General features: G+C 46.4%; 1 protein-coding gene across 2 annotated transcripts in view; it reads right to left on the bottom strand.

Annotated features, from left to right (window-relative positions):
• Positions 1-17135, bottom strand: part of LOC146007577 (neuropeptide Y receptor type 4-2-like) — a 42452-nt gene extending 25317 nt beyond the window's left edge. Inside the window, exon 1 of one of the 2 annotated variants that reach the window (XM_083146038.1) lies at positions 16105-17135. The gene's annotated coding sequence lies outside the window, so the exon portion shown is untranslated. The remainder of the gene's footprint in view (positions 1-16104) is intronic. The other variant, XM_083146039.1, reaches the window with a different exon arrangement.
• Between the last annotated feature and the right edge of the window lie 1392 nt (positions 17136-18527).

Here is an 18527-nt window from a genome sequence, read left to right as displayed (position 1 = left end):
TAAGGTCCCAATCACTGTCACAAAGGGGGACCAACTTCCCCTTCTGGAACTTCAAGTCCCAATTTGAGAATTTAGTGCATAATAATGCTGTAGGATCTTTAACCAACTGGAGTTTACAAATGTCATTTATAAGCTTCGTAACTTTATCCCAAAATTGTCTTATCTTCCCACAGCTCCACATTCATGGAAGAAGGAAGATAGTGAACCCGTACATTTCACACAGGCTCCCGACTCTCCAGGAACCAAGGCATCGTCGCTTAGCTTGTGGAATGAATGCCCCGTGTAGGGTCTTAAGCTGTACCTCTTGTAATAAAGCAGAATGTAATATCTTTGAAGTGGATTCTGGGCCTTATTCTGGTCTGTTCGCATGGACCAGAAAATTCACAGTGGCTCCAATGGTGGTCATTTCTGTGCATATGCCAGGTGCCTGCAGCCAAGGCGAACAGGGTGTTCGCTGGGAGCATGCACCCAAGTGTGCGGACGGAGGGAGTGGGACGACAGCCTGGGCCATTTGCATACAAAGAACGTCCTGCATTTGATGGGTACCAGCCACAGACGCACCAGCGAGCGGCAAGCGGAGGGATAAGGCAGGTCCGGGCAGGGGGCAGCAGCGCAGCGCAGCAATACTCAGCACCTCCCCGCCACCGGGGGTTCTGCGGGGCTATTGTTATGCCACTGCTGCCCCACTTCTGTTTTGTGGGTAGGATGTGACGTTAGGTGAAGTGATTAGATACCCTCATCGTGTTTTTTTTATTTTATTTGTATATTTAGGTTTATTGTGTTTCCATCGTATGGGGGCAGGGCATGATACAATTCACCTGGCTCCGCCCCTGTCGCCTCCCACATGCTTCTCTCTGGGTAACTCCCACAGAGGGAATGCTTCAAGTAGGTATGTATCGTACAACTGTTTCACCGTGATGGCTGCAAATGCTCCTAATCGCAATTCATGAGAGGGTTGTACAAATAATAAGTGGATTAGTGCATTTGAACTGTGGCGTAACTTGAAATTCGGCGTCCATTGCTTCCCACCGGGACCAGCAAATCCTCCTGTCTGCGGTCCCGGCGCTCCTCTTGTATGTCACTTGCAAAATGGCCACCGCCTTAAAGCAGACCGTTATTTAGGATGCAAGAGGAGGTCACCGCTATTGTTACGCCATTGCATGTGAAGTGCTAAGTGAAGCAGAGATGCAGCTAGAGAATTGTACTTCTTTTTATAACAAACCGCGCACATACACGCAGGCCCTTTACCCAGCAGTAAAGGGCCTGCGTGAAGTATTCTTTATTTATGTAAGAAAGGAGCTGGTTGAATCCTGCTTGTTTGGGGTTTGCACATGCAAACCCTGGGACCTCCAGAGGGGGCGGGCAGTGGCAAACAGGGGGCTGAAGCAGGGATACGCACAGTGTTTTATGGGTGTCCCAATTAGGTTTCAATCAGGCATAAAGAGGGGGGGGGGGGGGGTGACCAGTGGCGTAACTATACATTTTGCTCCCCCCTGCCAAAAAGTTTGTGCCCCCCTCCCCCAGGCTCCTCTCCAGCGTGTTTCCCCAGCGTGTGATGTGATGACGTCACACGCATAAGGGAGAAGCTGAAGCAGGAGAGAGGAAGAGATACCAGCAGACCCTGCTGCTTCCCTTGGCTCCGACGCACCCCAGGCCGCCTTAGCACGCCCATCCGCCCATCCATCCTGTACACAGTAGCCAATAGCTGGCTCTGTGTAAAGTCAATTGAATCAGTGGGGGGATTTGTCATCTCTGCCATGGCCGCACCCACGCTGTGGCTGACACGCCTCCAGTGCTCAGTTAGTGGGCAGCGGCATGTCAGTGCGTCGACCGGGTGCCGGCGCCCACACAGACCCCACTGCTGCTTGCTCCCCCAAGCGGCTGCTGGGGCTGCCTTACAGTAGTTACGCCACTGGGTGTGACTTTTAAAACACTACGGCAGCAGTTTAAGTAATTTTGCATAAATGGGTGTTTTTATTGCATACGACCAATCAGACACAGTCATCATTATCAGTGTGTAACCTACAGTAGGAGCAAGTTTCATCTTTGCTCCTTTGTCCATGGCTAGCCATGTCTATTCTATTGTTCTCAGCTGCAATACAATACGTATTGCAGCTGAGAACAATAGAATAGCCATGGCTAGCCATGGCCAAAGGAGCAAAGATGAAACTTGCTCCTACTGTACATTAGGGTTACGGATTCAGATTTTTCCAGGGGGCTTTTTCCTACCTACAGTATTTCAGTTGTAATTCATGACTTTACCCACATACCAGGATCATAATGTACTTTGGTCACTTTTGAAGGTTTACTAGCCATGTTGGAACCCATTTGAGTCGCAATCCCAGTTACCTGTTTATTAGGCATAAGAATGAAAAAGAGGCGAGCTTACTCACTAAGGAAAGATAGACAGAAACATAGGCGTGCGCAGGGGGGGTGCCAGGGGTGCACAGGCACCCCCTAATGCAAAGCACACGTCGCCAGAATGGTAGGAGCAAGAGGGCAGGTCGCTCCCCCCAAGTATAAAAGAGGCACTGTGTTATGAAGCAGTGGAGCTGCGGTCTGGACCGCAATGGCTACCTTGTGCCTGGCCCCACCACCAGCTGCAGCGCTGTTACAGAGTGCAGACACAGAATGCTCGCCGCCCTTCAATACATTACAGACACAGTACAGCGGGCAGCAGCACTGAAGCTCCCTGCCCCATATGCTCCGCCCCCGCTTCGCTTCCTGCAGTGCCTGAGCTGGTCCAATTCCTGCCTCCCACTGCTGCTGAGTGCTGAGCTGCTGGCATGTCACCGCCATCTCTGCAGACTGACAGGCAAGCTCCTCCGCTGCTTTGTTTCTTGTCCCCCCCCCCCAGCTGTGTCTAGGGCCCGCTGCTCCCCCTGCCCCCTGTCATACTATGAGCTCTGCTGCAGCAGAGCAGACAGAAGCAAAGGCCTCACACAGTACCTCTCTCCTGCTATTTCTCGGGTCGCGCAAAGCCCTGCCCCCAACCCGGATAGGTAGTCTGTCCCCAGAAGTGACCCTGAGGCCCCGCCCATATTTCTGCCTGATCTATCCATAGCAGATCCTCCTCGTTTCTGTAAGCCCCCATCCCCAGCCATTCTAAGCTCCGCCCAATATGGCTGATTCACCTTAACCCCAACTCATTCATGGCTTCACTTGAGAGAGACAGCTAACTATGGCACCAAACAGTGAAAGTGTTCTGCAGCTACTGTGATTGGCTGCTCTACTCTACACTTCATGGTCTGATCAGGTACCTGATTGTTAATTACTGTGAGGGAATAATGTAGACAAGTGGACATTACTGTATGGAGCATAGTTTGGGGCAATGGGCATTATTGTGCAGGGTGTAATGTGATACAATGGGCATTATAGTGCAGGGCATAATGTGATGCAAGGTGCATTACTGTGTGGGGCGTAATGTGATGGAATGTGCATTATTCTGTGGGGCGTATTGTGACACAATGGGCATTAATGTGAGGGGTGTAGTGTGGGGCATTGGGCATTATTGTGCGGGGTGTAATGTGATGCAATGGCCATTAATGTGTATGGGGCATAATGTGACAAAATTGGCATTACTGTGTGGGGTGTAATATGACGTAATGGGCAATACTGTGTGGGGCGTAATGTGATGCAATGGGTATTACTGTGTGGGGCGTAATGTGATTTACAATGTGGTCTTATAATTCTGTGAAAGAATAATATTTTTAATACATCAAAGTATTGCTATTGCTATTTACACCCCCTTACGCTGTCAGGCTACGCTTCTTCTGTACTGTTTTGTCTGCCATCAGCTTTAGCAAATCCCCCACCACTACCCCCGTTGCTTTCTGAGGTCACAGGCCCTCGTAAAATCTTTCTATGGGTTCCAGAAAGGTCTGGTTACACCCCTGCACATAAGCCCACAAAAGCCACTTCTTCTTGCTGCCGGTACCGGGCTGTGCTGTACATACAATGCAGCTGCAGACTGGTTGTGCAGGCAATGATGGCCCATGTGCACCCAGGCAGTTCATTTTCTAACATATGTTATGGCATTACGGTGTGTGGCATTATGTGTAATGGGCATTACAGTGTGTGGCATTATGTGTAATAGGTATTAGTGTACATTTTTGCAGCGAGCTTTGGGTGCACTGTCCCTATTTCTAGTGTGTGTGGGGGAATTATTCATTCTAAAGCCCATACATAAATAAGTTACCTTCTATTTAGTTTGCAGTGATGCCCAATAGGCCGTGATAGACACGCCCAGTAGGTGGTTAACGACACGCCCAGTAGGTGGTGATGGACACGCCCCTTAAATTGTGCACCCCCTAAGAAAATGGGCTGCGCACGCCTATGGACAGAAATCATGGGTGAGATTTAATAGGATGAGAGATTCAGAAAGTGAGAGATTTGGGAAGAAATCTCCAGTTTTTTTAACCCCTTCATGACAGAGCCAGTTTGTGCCTTCATGACAGAGCCCTTTTTTTCAAATCTGACATGTCTCACTTAAGTGGGGATAACTTTTTTTTGCTTTTACTTATCCCAGTGATTTTGAGATTGTTTTCTCGTGACACATTGTACTTCAAGTTAGTGGTAAATTTGGGTCGATACAGTCTGTGTTTTTTTGTGAAAAATACCAAAATATCGTGAAAAAATGGAAAATTTAGCAATTTGCAAAATGTTAAATTTTCTGCTTGTGAGACAAATAATCATACCACTCAAAATAGTTAATAACTAACATAGACCATATGTCTACTTTATGTTTCCATCATTATTTCAACTTCCTTTTAATTTTTTTGGACACTAGGAGGCTTACAATATGAATAGCAAATTCTCAAATTTTCAAGAAAATTTCAAACACTGATTTTTTTAGGGATCAGTTCAGTTCTGATGTGACTTTGAGGGACTTGTATGTGAGACACCCCCATAAATGATGCCATTTCAAAAACTGCACCCCTCACAGTATTCAAAACAGCATTTTGGAAGTTTGTTAACCCTTTAGGTGTTTCACAGGAATTAAAACAAAGTGTAGGTGAAATTTCAAAATTTCTTTTTTTTTGCAGAGTTTCAATTTTAATACATTTTTCTAACGAATACAGTAGATTTTACTAGAGAAATGTGACTAAAAATTGATTCCCCCAATTCTTTTGTTTTCAAAAATATCCTATATGTGGCCCTAGTGTGCACTTTGACCAAACCACAGGCTTCATAATAGAAGGAGCACCTACTTGATTTTGGAGCCTCCTTTTTATGAGATTTTTTTTTAGGCACCATGTAGGTTTCTAGGCACCATAAGTGCTAAAAGTTAGGAACCTCCCCCACAAGTCACCCCATTTTGCAATCTACACCCCTCAGGGAATTCATCTAGGGGTAGAGTGTACATTTCAAACCCCCAGGGGTTTCACCAATTTTGGTACAACTGGGATGTGAAAATGGAAAATTACATTTTTTTACACAAACATGCAGTTCTGGCTCAAAATTTTTCATTTTCACAAGGTATGAAAAAGAAAAAGCACCCCAAAATCTGTGCCCCAATTTCTCCCGAGTACGGCAATGCCTCACATGTGACCAAAAAATACCAGTTGGGTGCATGGCAGGACTCAGAAGGGAAGGAGTGATTTTTGGATTTTGCAGCTCAGATTCTGGTGGAATTTTGGTGGGTGCTATGTCGCATTAGCAAGACCCCCCAAGCACCAATACAGTGGAACCCCCCCACAAGTCACCCCATTTTGCAAAGTACACCCCTCAGGGAATTCATCTAGGGGTATAGTGTACATTTCAAACCCCCAGGGGTTTCACCAATTTTGGTACAACTGGGCTGTGAAAATGAAAAATTACATTTTTTTACACAAAAATGCAGTTCTGGCTCAAAATTTTTCATTTTCAGAAGGTATGAAGGAGAAAAAGCACCCCAAAATCTGTGCCCCAATTTCTCCCGAGTACGGCAATGCCTCACATGTGACCAAAAAATACCAGTTGGGTGCATGGCAGGACTCAGAAGGGAAGGAGTGTTTTTTGGATTTTGCAGCACAGATTTTGGTGGAATGAATGGTGGGTGCTATGTCGCATTAGCAAGACCCCCCAAGCACCAATACAGTGGAACCCCCCCACAAGTCACCCCATTTTGCAAAGTACACCCCTCAGGGAATTCATCTAGGGGTATAGTGTACATTTCAAACCCCCAGGGGTTTCACCAATTTTGATACAAGTGGGCAGTGAAAATGAAAAATTACATTTTTTTACACAAAAATGCAGTTCTGGCTCAAAATTTTTCATTTTCAGAAGGTATGAAGGAGAAAAAGCACCCCAAAATCTGTGCCCCAATTTCTCCCGAGTACGGCAATGCCTCACATGTGACCAAAAAATACCAGTTGGGTGCATGGCAGGACTCAGAAGGGAAGGAGTGATTTTTGGATTTTGCAGCTCAGATTCTGGTGGAATTTTGGTGGGTGCTATGTCGCATTAGCAAGACCCCCCAAGCACCAATACAGTGGAACCCCCCCACAAGTCACCCTATTTTGCAAAGTACACCCCTCAGGGAATTCATCTAGGGGTATAGTGTACATTTCAAACCCCCAGGGGTTTCACCAATTTTGATACAAGTGGGCAGTGAAAATGAAAAATTACATTTTTTTACACAAAAATGCAGTTCTGGCTCAAAATTTTTCATTTTCAGAAGGTATGAAGGAGAAAAAGCACCCCAAAATCTGTGCCCCAATTTCTCCCGAGTACGGCAATGCCTCACATGTGACCAAAAAATACCAGTTGGGTGCATGGCAGGACTCAGAAGGGAAGGAGTGTTTTTTGGATTTTGCAGCACAGATTTTGGTGGAATGAATGGTGGGTGCTATGTTGCACCAATACAGTGGAACCCCCCCACAAGTCACCCCATTTAGCAAAGTACACCCCTCAGGGAATTCATCTAGGGGTATAGTGTACATTTCAAACCCCCAGGGGTTTCACCAATTTTGGTACAACTGGGCTGTGAAAATTAAAAATTACATTTTTTTACACAAACATGCACTTCTGGCTCAAGATTTTTCATTTTCACAAGGAATGAAGGAGACAAAGCACCCCAAAATCTGTGCCCCAATTTCTCCCGAGGACGGCAATGCCTCACATGTGACCAAAAAATACCAGTTGGGTGCATGGCAGGACTCAGAAGGGAAGGAGTGATTTTTGGATTTTGCAGCTCAGATTCTGGTGGAATTTTGGTGGGTGCTATGTCGCATTAGCAAGACCCCCCAAGCACCAATACAGTGGAACCCCCCCACAAGTCACCCCATTTTGCAAAGTACACCCCTCAGGGAATTCATCTAGGGGTATAGTGTACATTTCAAACCCCCAGGGGTTTCACCAATTTTGATACAAGTGGGCAGTGAAAATGAAAAATTACATTTTTTTACACAAAAATGCAGTTCTGGCTCAAAATTTTTCATTTTCAGAAGGTATGAAGGAGAAAAAGCACCCCAAAATCTGTGCCCCAATTTCTCCCGAGTACGGCAATGCCTCACATGTGACCAAAAAATACCAGTTGGGTGCATGGCAGGACTCAGAAGGGAAGGAGTGATTTTTGGATTTTGCAGCTCAGATTCTGGTGGAATTTTGGTGGGTGCTATGTCGCATTAGCAAGACCCCCCAAGCACCAATACAGTGGAACCCCCCCACAAGTCACCCCATTTTGCAAAGTACACCCCTCAGGGAATTCATCTAGGGGTATAGTGTACATTTCAAACCCCCAGGGGTTTCACCAATTTTGATACAAGTGGGCAGTGAAAATGAAAAATTACATTTTTTTACACAAAAATGCAGTTCTGGCTCAAAATTTTTCATTTTCACAAGGAATGAAGGAGACAAAGCACCCCAAAGTCTGTGCCCCAATTTCTCCCGAGTACGGCAATGCCTCACATGTGACCAAAAAATACCAGTTGGGCGCATGGCAGGACTCAGAAGGGAAGGAGTGATTTTTGGATTTGGCAGCACAGATTTTGGTGGAATGAATGGTGGGTGCTATGTTGCATTACCAATACAGTGGAACCCCCCCACAAGTCACCCCATTTTGCAAACTACACCCCTCAGGGAATTCATCTAGGGGTATAGTGTACATTTCAAACCCCCAGGGGTTTCACCAATTTTGGTACAACTGGGCTGTGAAAATGAAAAATTACATTTTTTTTACACAAAAATGCAGTTCTGGCTCAAAATTTTTCATTTTCACAAGGAATGAAGGAGACAAAGCACCCCAAAGTCTGTGCCCCAATTTCTCCCGAGTACGGCAATGCCTCACATGTGACCAAAAAATACCAGTTGGGCGCATGGCAGGACTCAGAAGGGAAGGAGTGATTTTTGGATTTGGCAGCACAGATTTTGGTGGAATGAATGGTGGGTGCTATGTTGCATTACCAATACAGTGGAACCCCCCCACAAGTCACCCCATTTTGCAAACTACACCCCTCAGGGAATTCATCTAGGGGTATAGTGTACATTTCAAACCCCCAGGGGTTTCACCAATTTTGGTACAACTGGGCTGTGAAAATGAAAAATTACATTTTTTTTACACAAAAATGCAGTTCTGGCTCAAAATTTTTCATTTTCACAAGGAATGAAGGAGACAAAGCACCCCAAAGTCTGTGCCCCAATTTCTCCCGAGTACGGCAATGCCTCACATGTGACCAAAAAATACCAGTTGGGCGCATGGCAGGACTCAGAAGGGAAGGAGTGATTTTTGGATTTGGCAGCACAGATTTTGGTGGAATGAATGGTGGGTGCTATGTTGCATTACCAATACAGTGGAACCCCCCCACAAGTCACCCCATTTTGCAAACTACACCCCTCAGGGAATTCATCTAGGGGTATAGTGTACATTTCAAACCCCCAGGGGTTTCACCAATTTTGGTACAACTGGGCTGTGAAAATGAAAAATTACATTTTTTTACACAAAAATGTACTTCTGGCTCAAAATTTTTCATTTTCACAAGGAATGAAGGAGACAAAGCACCCCAAAATCTGTGCCCCCATTTCTCCAGAGTACGGCAATGCCTCACATGTGACCAAAAAATACCAGTTGGGTGCATGGCAGGACTCAGAAGGGAAGGAGTGATTTTTGGATTTTGCAGCTCAGATTCTGGTGGAATGAATGGTGGGTGCTATGTGGCATTAGCAAGACCCCCGATGCACGGTGAAATGATGAACCTAATAATCCATCGATGTGTGGTATATTTTGAAACACTCCTTTATACATAGGCCGGGTTTGTCGGGGCAAGTTTCACAGTGGAAAATAGTTTCCTTTCTTATTCCCTTTTTATAGCAAACTTTGCACCTTTTTTGTGTCCTGCCCTTTCTTGCAGTGGAGGGGATTTCGTTGGGAAAATGCTGCCCTGGTACAATACGGGGCCCAGTACTAGAAGTACTGGGGCCCTCTGCCTGCTGGTTCCCAAATATTAGGCCCTTTATGACTTCCTCTTGAAAGTGCATAAATGTCCCCCTCTGGCCGGTAGAACGGAATAGCACGTAAGCGTTATACAGTGCCATCTGGATGATATACACGGCCAGCTTCTTGTACCAGATATTTGTTTTCCGCAGGGCACTGTACGGCTTCAGTACCTGATCTGAAAGATCCACTCCGCCCATGTACTTATTGTAATCTAGGATACAATTTGGTTTTGAGGTGTGGGTACTGGTACCTCGTACAGGGATGGAGGTGGTACTGTCTCCATGAATTGTTGTCAGTATAAGGACATCCCTCTTGTCCTTATATTTGACCAACAACATATTTTCGGTGCATATTCCCCTGCTTTCACCCCTTCTCATTACTTGGGCAATGTGCGTTTTGGGGAGGCCTCTTTGGTTCTTGCGCACAGTACCGCAAGCTGCTGTACCTCTTGAACCAAGGGCCTTAAACAGGGGGATGCTGGTGTAAAAGTTATCCACATAGAGGTGATAACCCTTATCCAGGAAGGGGTGCATTAAATCCCAGACAATTTTGCCACTAACACCTACGAGGGAGGGGGGGCATTCTGGCGGTTCAATTCTTGAATCCTTCCCTTCATATACCCTAAACTTGTGGGTGTACCCTGTGGTGCTTTCACACAGCTTATACATTTTTATGCCATACCTTGCCCTCTTACTGGGAAGGTACTGGCGGAATTTAACCCTTCCTTTAAAATGTATAAGGGACTCGTCAATACAAATAAATTTTTCAGGGATGTATAGCTCTGCAAATTTGGCACTGAAATGATCAATGACCGGCCTGACTTTGAATAGCCGGTCAAAGGTGGGATCATCTCTGGGTGGGCACTGTGCATTATCGGTGTAATGTATAAATTTATGGATTGCCTCAAAACGAGTCCGAGTCATGGCCATACGGTAAAATGGGGTGCTGTACAGAACATCTGTACTCCAATATTGCCTAATTTCTGGCTTTTTTACTATGCCCATATGAAACACCAGACCCCAAAACGTCATCATCTCTACTGCATCTACAGGGGTCCACCTAGCAAATGATGACGTGGGGTTTTGAGCAATAAACTGCTGGGCATATAAATTAGTTTGGTCCACCATTAAATTTATAAAATCATCAGAGAAAAATAATTTGAAAAAGTCAATTTCTCTGAGACCTGTGGAATCAAATTGGATTCCTGGCATGGCCAAAAACTCAGGAACCTGGGGCTCAAAATTGTCTGGTGGTGGGGTCCATACGAGATCAATTATTGGGGGGGGGGTCTCAGCTGCTCTACGGGGGCGTCTTTGAGGGGGTCCCTCATCACCAGAGGAGGAAGAGGAGCTTAAGACGAATCCTTCAAATTCCCCGCTTGCCTCACTGGCTGTGTCAGAATCAGAGGCAAGCATGGCATATGCCTCCTCCACTGAATACATTCTTCTGGATGACTGGGATGACATTTGGGAGGACATTTGGGAGGACATTTGGGATGCCATTTTTATTTTTGTGTTACTGGTAGTGAAATGTTTCAACACGTGTATAGTGTAGGGGGGGGTACAAACTTTATTTCAACCCGGGGGGTATGTAGTGTGTTGTGTGTATGTAGTGCAGAACAAAAAAAATACTTTATACAAAAAAAAAAAAATGAAGGGGTTAAAAAAAAAAAAAATTGAAGGGGTTAAAAAAAAAAAAAATGAAGGGGTTAAAAAAAAATAAAAAGGTCCTGCACCAAAAATTGAGCACAGATGTTGGTCAGTAACGTCTGTCACTGAACAGCGCTCAAAGGCAACAGGAATTTGATCAAAAAAAAAAAAAATAGATCAACCCTGTGCCGAAAAAGCTGATCAGTGATGTACGTCACTGATCAGCGCACAGTGGCCACAGGACACCCACAAAATCACAGTGTGTGTAAAAAAAAAATTAAAAAAAGACCACACAGCACCCACAAAAAAAAAAAAAAGGTGATCAGTGATGCGACACTGATTACCAGTGAGGGGCAGCAGGTGCACAACCTTTGGTGCAACTGGCAGCAACTGACAGGTATATATAAAAAAAAAAAAACCTCTGCACCCCCAAAAAGTTGCTGATCACCTCAGATATAGTGATCAGCACAAAAGGCGGGGGTAGCAGACACAAAATATACACTCTCTATCACTCTCTGTCACTATCTCTCTCTATCTCTCACTATCTATCACTATCTATCACTATCTATCACACTGCAGCAGCAGCACTGACAGTTATATGTATAAAAAAAAAACTGCACCCCCAAAAAGGGGGGGTAGCAGACACAAAATATACACTCTCTGTCACTATCTCTCTCTATCTCTCTATCTCTCACTATCTATCACTATCTATCACTATGACACTGCAGCAGCAGCACTGACAGTTATATATATATAAAAAAAAAACCTGCACCCCCAAAAAAGGGGGGTAGCAGACACAAATCTCTCTATCTCTCACTATCTATTACTATCTATCACTATCTCTCACTATCTATCACTATCTATCACTATGACACTGCAGCAGCAGCGACAGTTATTTATATATAAAAAACCCCTGCACCCCCAAAAAGGGGGGGTAGCAGACACAAAATATAGCTCTCTCTGTCACTATCTCTCTATCTCTCTCTATCTCTCTCTCTATCTCTCTATCTCTCTATCACACTGCAGCAGCAGCAGGAAGTCTCAGGAAGTCAGATCCAGGAAGCGTCCAGCACGCTACAAGCAGTGAGCAGGTGATCAGGTAAGGTATTTGCAAGGATCAGGTAAGTATTAGCAAGGATCAGGTCGGTATTCACGGCAGACAGGCACGGTGACCGTTCTGCACGCTATTCCAGACCGGAATGGCGTCTGCAGCGCAGTCACCGGTAGTTTAAATGTCGCGCCTTGGCTGTGATTGGTCCGTGGGTCCCACGGACCAATCACAGCCTTGGGGGCAGGTGGGGTGAGGGTGGGGTGAGGTGTCATCGTCACCGATGACCCCCTCATGCCCCCTGACGCCCGGCGGTGATTGACACCTGTGTTACCAAGCGTCTGATTCGCTGGTAACACAGGAAAACGCTGTGAATGGCTGTTCACACTGAACAGCCAATCACAGCGATCGCCGACGGGGGGGCGACATCGCAGCCCCCCCTGGGCATGCAGGGACATGTCTGCTGTCAGGGACAGCAGACATCGTCCCTCTGTCACTGCGTCTCGAGACGCAGTGACAGTTTAAAGTCATGACGTATATATACGTCATGTGTCGGGAAGTACTTCCCGGCCATGACGTATATATACGTCAAATGTCGTGAAGGGGTTAAAGCGGCAATCATGTTATGCCGCTTTTTCCTACCAAATCTCTCACTTTCTGAATCTCTCATCCTATTAAATCTCACCATATTTTTACGTCTGCTCTGAAAAAGGCCAATAGTCTCTACATTACACATGTACATACATCACCATCTAGTGGTATAAAAATATATTGCAACTTTAATTTAAGTTAAATATTTTGCTTACAGAAATCTCTTTGCAGCTATTCTGTATTCCTCAATTACAGTATGTCCACAATTGCTGCAAAAAAGCTTCTTTGAACAGTAGAACCTGTAACTATGGGGGTAGATAGAGTGGGTTCAGGAGGTGCTGGTGCTAAGGATCCGCAAACGCAGGTCATAAGGTTGTTTATGAAGTCTCCAGAGTCAAGCCTGATTCAGAGATGATCGCAGGAGCATGTGCACTGCAGGTGGGGCAGATGTAACATGTGCAGAGAGAGTTCGATTTGGGGGGGGGGGGGGTAAATACTGGCTGCTTTAATCCAATCCAACACTGCAATAGACACACCTCATCCCCTGATCACAGGACAAATTTGTTCTCAGAATAAACAAAACCATTTTTCACTGCAGATGTAACATGTGCAGAGAGAGAGATAAGCTGCCCATACACAAAACATTTTGCTCATGCGATGCAATGCGTGCTCCTGTGCACATCACATCGCATAGCACAAAAAGTATGTGCCGCACTAGATTGCAACACATACACAGGCCACACACCCCACCCCAGCTACCATCCCTCCCAGATATCCCCCCTGACATTATACCACCATTATACCACTAACTGCCCCACTCATACCAACCTACTCCCCCACTCCTCATACCAACCTACTCCCCCACTCCTCATACCAGCCTACTCCACCACTCTCCTCATACCAGCCTACTCCCCCACTCCTCCTCATACCAGCCTACTCCTCCTCATACCAGCTTGATCACCCAGCAACCACCTCATACCATCACCTTGATAAAGCTGAAACCACGGCAAAACACATTGTTGATTAAAAGGAAGGCACCTACTATAGTCCTGCCGCTACCAGAACCTACTTAAGTGTCATAGTGACCGGCACAGCCTCTGGAGTACAGTTTACGTCTATTGTGGGAGTGCTATTTCCTATAGTCTATCCATTGGCCAACTTGGAGCAAAATTTCAGCAGTGCTATCCCTTATTCATCTATGCTTATTCTGTAGTACAGTTATCACACACTTTGGGGGTTATAATGGTTGATTCGCAAGGCTCCAAGTCCACCAGATGCCGCCCTGCGAATGCTGATTTGCACGTCTCCCCTCGCACGCCACATACGTCCGCAAGGCTACGAATTCATGTTTTACATAAACATCTTTTCACAGACTGTGAAGGAACACCCACATCATTCGATGGTCGCAAGGCCCACACACATCTAGGGCTACTCTAAGGTACCTTGGATCTGGGCATTCCCATAGGTGCAACCCCATGCCCCCCCCCACCCATACACACCGCTATTGGCTGCCTAGCGACTCCTGATTGGCCGCTAGGCAGCCAATAGCAGTATTCGGGAGGAGCCGCCGGATGTAAACAAGCATCTTGCGACTCATCCTGTCAGTCTGTGGGTGTCGCCTTTTCGGTTTGTTATTTTGCCAAGTCCCCTGAAGGCTACATGGAACCAAGAGGACTTGATCTACGCCGGAGGACCCCTGTAAGTATAATTTCCTTCCACAGGTACCCCATATTGGATTTCTTCAGGACCAGCTGATGGACAGATGTAGGTAGCCCTAACTACAGGGTTAAGGTAGGCTGAGGCGTAGGAAGGGTGAAACCGGCGGAACACGAGCTCTGGGCATCGAGACATCAAAGAGTGCCGGTGCTGTGCAGCCTGCTCCCTTCCCCGCCCGCTCCCTGCTCTACCCGACTATGCTCAGCTATTAAGTCTGCCGCTGGACCGCTAGCCAATAGGCGCTTGCGGTCCAGCAGCCAATCAGAAGCAGCATTGATGGCTGCTGGACCTATTGGCTAGCGGCCCAGCCGGAGACTTAAGTGAAAATAGCTGCGACAGGGGGGCAGCTTAGCCGGGCAGAGCAGGCGGGGGCGGGAGTCCTCCTTGGCAACGAGCAATAATAGTACCCCTTGGCAATGAGCAAAATGAGTCCCCCTTGGCAACGAGCAAGATTAGTCAGGCTTCAGCCCCATCTATCATACTGCACTATTGGTTATTTAAGGATAATAAAGATTGCTGATACTGTTTGTACTGTTTTGAACATTTATTTTATAGTATTGTATACTATTTTATATACATATTATTTAATATAGAAAAATTTGGTACTTGTTTCCTAGCACGGCGCCCACGATTTCAATTGTATGCCATCGAGTCTTAAAAATCGGTCACATCGCATGGGACCAAATCGCATGCGACGCGACCGACCCGATTTTTACATTGGACCCAATGTTAAATGGTCCCCGAGACCCGATTTTACATTGGGCCCAATGTTAAATGCCCCCCAGACCCCAATTTTCATTGTATACCCACCCTGATGGGTCAAATGCCCCCCCATTGTTAACGCCACCCCACGATCAACGGCAACCAGAAGCGTGGCGAGCGCAGCAAGCCCGCGAGGAGCGGCGGTACGCGTCCTCCGACCTTTTCAAACCCCCACTATCCATGTCGGCGTGGAGTTGATCTTATACAGTGTGGCGAGCGCGAAGCGTGGCGAGCGCAGCAAGCCCCGCGAGGGGACGCGCATTACTTCACAGGTATTACGCCTCCCCTCGTCTTGCTTCGGGCTCGGTGTCTCGCTGCGCTCGCCGCACTATATAAAAATCAACTCCACGCCGACGTGGATAGTGGGGGTATGAAAAGGTCAGAGGACACGTACTGCTGCACTCGCCACGCTTCGTGTTGGCGTTGATCGTGGGTTGGCGTTAACAATGGGGGGCATTTGACCTTATAATTAACCATCAGGGTGGGTTTAAAATAAAAAATCGGGTCTGGGGGGCATTTAACATTGGATCCAATGTAAAATCGGGTCTCAGGTACAATTTAACATTGGGTCCAATGGTAAAATCGGGTCGGTCGCGTCGCATCGCATCGCATGCCATTATAATGACATGTGATGCGACCGATTTTTTTATTGTACGGGAAACGTCTTTAAAGGGCTAAAATCGGGTCGGTCATGTCTGATCGGGTCCCATCGCATACCTTAAGTTAAGGTATGCGATGGGATCCGACGGGCACCGTGCTAGGAAACAAGTACCAAAAATTCTATAAATATTTTATAACAACTATTTTTTTCTGTTATTTAAGCAGCCATGTGTAGGCCGCAAATACAAAGTTTTACCTCACAGTTTAATAAAAACAGTTTTGCTGTTTCATTTAAATACAACTGTGGTGTTATTTTTTCTTACCTTGCAAAACTGATACTGCAACACCTTCACGATTGCCTTGCAGGTCTCAGGGATGATACAGTCCAAAGCTTGAGCCAAGATACAGGTCCCAAACTTCAGGTCTTCCATGGACCTTCCTGATGCCAGGTACTGCAGCAGAGCCACCAGCCTCTCCTCAGCCATGATGGCCCGGCCCTGAGAGTCATCCTCTGGTTGGTTGCGGGTTCGAGTCCCGCCCCTGTGCCAGAGATTAGATACAGGGAAAGCCCAAACAATAGGGAATGTAGCTGTGGCAGGGGGTGTAGTGCACTTGGACCTTGGGTGCAGCCTGATTTTTTGGGGGGGTCTTCCACTGACACAATATTTCCTGTTCTAATACTTGTAGAGATAATATTATCTATACAACTGGGAAGAATAAGAGTCTGGTAGTGGCGCACTTGTGTAGAACAATTGTTTAAAATATACATTTTATTTTGATCTTAAAATTGATTGTTACTTGACTAATGCAACTGTGAAATATGTTAAAAATAAATAATCGCATAAAGAGAAAAGTCAATATAATTTGTGGCTGTCTGTCCGTGTCCTGTCTATGTGTTATTGTGTTATTCGTATACAGTCACCAACTTGTTGCTCTCTCGGTATAGTACAGGGTAGCCAACACTCCCACATTTAGCGGGAGTATCCCTCTTTTTGATCCCTTCTCCTGGTCTCCCGGGAATATATGGGATCCTCCCGGCTTTTAGTCTGCCTGTCAAAAAAATTTAAAAAAAAACAGTGACTGCGCAAGTCACAAAGTGCAGAGGCTGACGGTGACCTCGCGGCTGTCCTATTAAATGCCGGCCGGGGTTCTGTAGCACCGGACGTGGTCACCGTCATAGCCCTGGCAGCGGCAGCACAGTGACAGCATGGGGCAGACGCAGGATCGGGAGCAGCAGAGGGTAGTGCCGCAGAGGACATGGTAAGCTAGCGGCTGGCTTCCCTCCTGCTTCTCTCCCTCTGCACCCCGCTGTTTTCTTTAATAGGGCTCGGGCACAGGCTGCCCCCCCTTTCAGGCTGTCTCTCTCCCCCCCTCGCTACAGATGCCCACGCTGCCGCTTCATAAAAATTGCTCCCCTCCCCACTGCCTTATAACATTTAATGAGGGTGCAGGAGGAGAGGAACATTTCTTTTTATAAAGCAGCAGCCTCGTGGAGGGAGGGAGGAAAGAAGGAAGGATTTTCAAATTTGCTAAATGTAGCTCTAAAGTACACTTTGAAATGTACTTTGGTTAGCTCCGCCCATGGCCCCGCCTCATTTACATGGCATAAATGGGGAGGGAATCCAAATTACGCTTGGGAGCTCCCACGCCCCCTATTTCCTCTAACAAGCTGCTCTCTCCCACAAAGCCCAGCTCAAAAGTCGGCAAGTATGGTATAGTAGCCGGCTTCTGTGCTTCATGCTAAAATCATTTATGAAACGTACATGTCTATTACAGGTTGAGTATCCCTTATCTGAAATGCTTGGGTCCAGGAACATTTTGGATAGGGGATTATTCCGTATTTTGGAATAATTTTCTATTGTTCATTCTCACCTGTTGTCCCCCGGTGTCCATCTTTTGAGAATTCCCTGGTCCCTAATGACCCTGTCGACCTAACCCCATGTCCACCTTCAGACAAGTCGACCTTCAATGGTCAACCTAATGACTGTCGACCTTCGTCTTGTCGACTTACTGACCGTATACCTCACCATTGATGATTTTTACACTGGTCACCAGTCATCACGTGCGGGGGGGGGGGGGGTCAGTAGGGAGTTCCCCCCTTCATCTGGTGAATAGATGCTGTGCGCATGCACACAATATCTATTCCCGCAGCAGAGAGGTCAGGCCCCCACAGCGGCGAAAATGGGGTGTGGTTGTTCATACTTCACTATCCAGGTTGGCACAGAGCGAGAATATCATAGTGTGCCAAACACAGTTAGGTAACGTGCACAAAGAGAGCCATGCGAGGGGGCATGGTATACTTCTATCTACAGTGTCCATGTCATCTTAAGTCGACATAGACACCAAAAAAACATGAAAACACATGTTCTAATGACAATGTCGACCTATTGCATGTGTCAACCCAGTGACCATCGGCCTAAGTTCTGTCGACCCTATGATTCATACCCCATCAACTACCCCCCACCCCAAATTACAGCCTGTTACACCCCTAACCCAACCATGCTGGCACACATATGTCCTTATATTACAAAGCAGATTACTGATGTCAACATGACACTGTTAATTAATTGTCCTTCAATGCGGGACAGTAACAAACACATAACACGTTAGCAAAACAAATCCCCTGGCACAAGTGTCACACCGTATGTGTTGGTGGGCGGTATCATGTCATGTGACCAAACTAAAGCTGTCACATGATCTAAGGAGGTACGCGAGCTCTGTTACTGAATGGGAACTAGCCGTTACC

The sequence above is a fragment of the Crinia signifera genome, chromosome 6, assembly GCF_055691185.1.
Source record: "Crinia signifera chromosome 6, ASM5569118v1, whole genome shotgun sequence".
NCBI lineage: Eukaryota > Metazoa > Chordata > Amphibia > Anura > Myobatrachidae > Crinia > Crinia signifera.
This window is presented reverse-complemented; position numbering and strand designations above follow the sequence as displayed.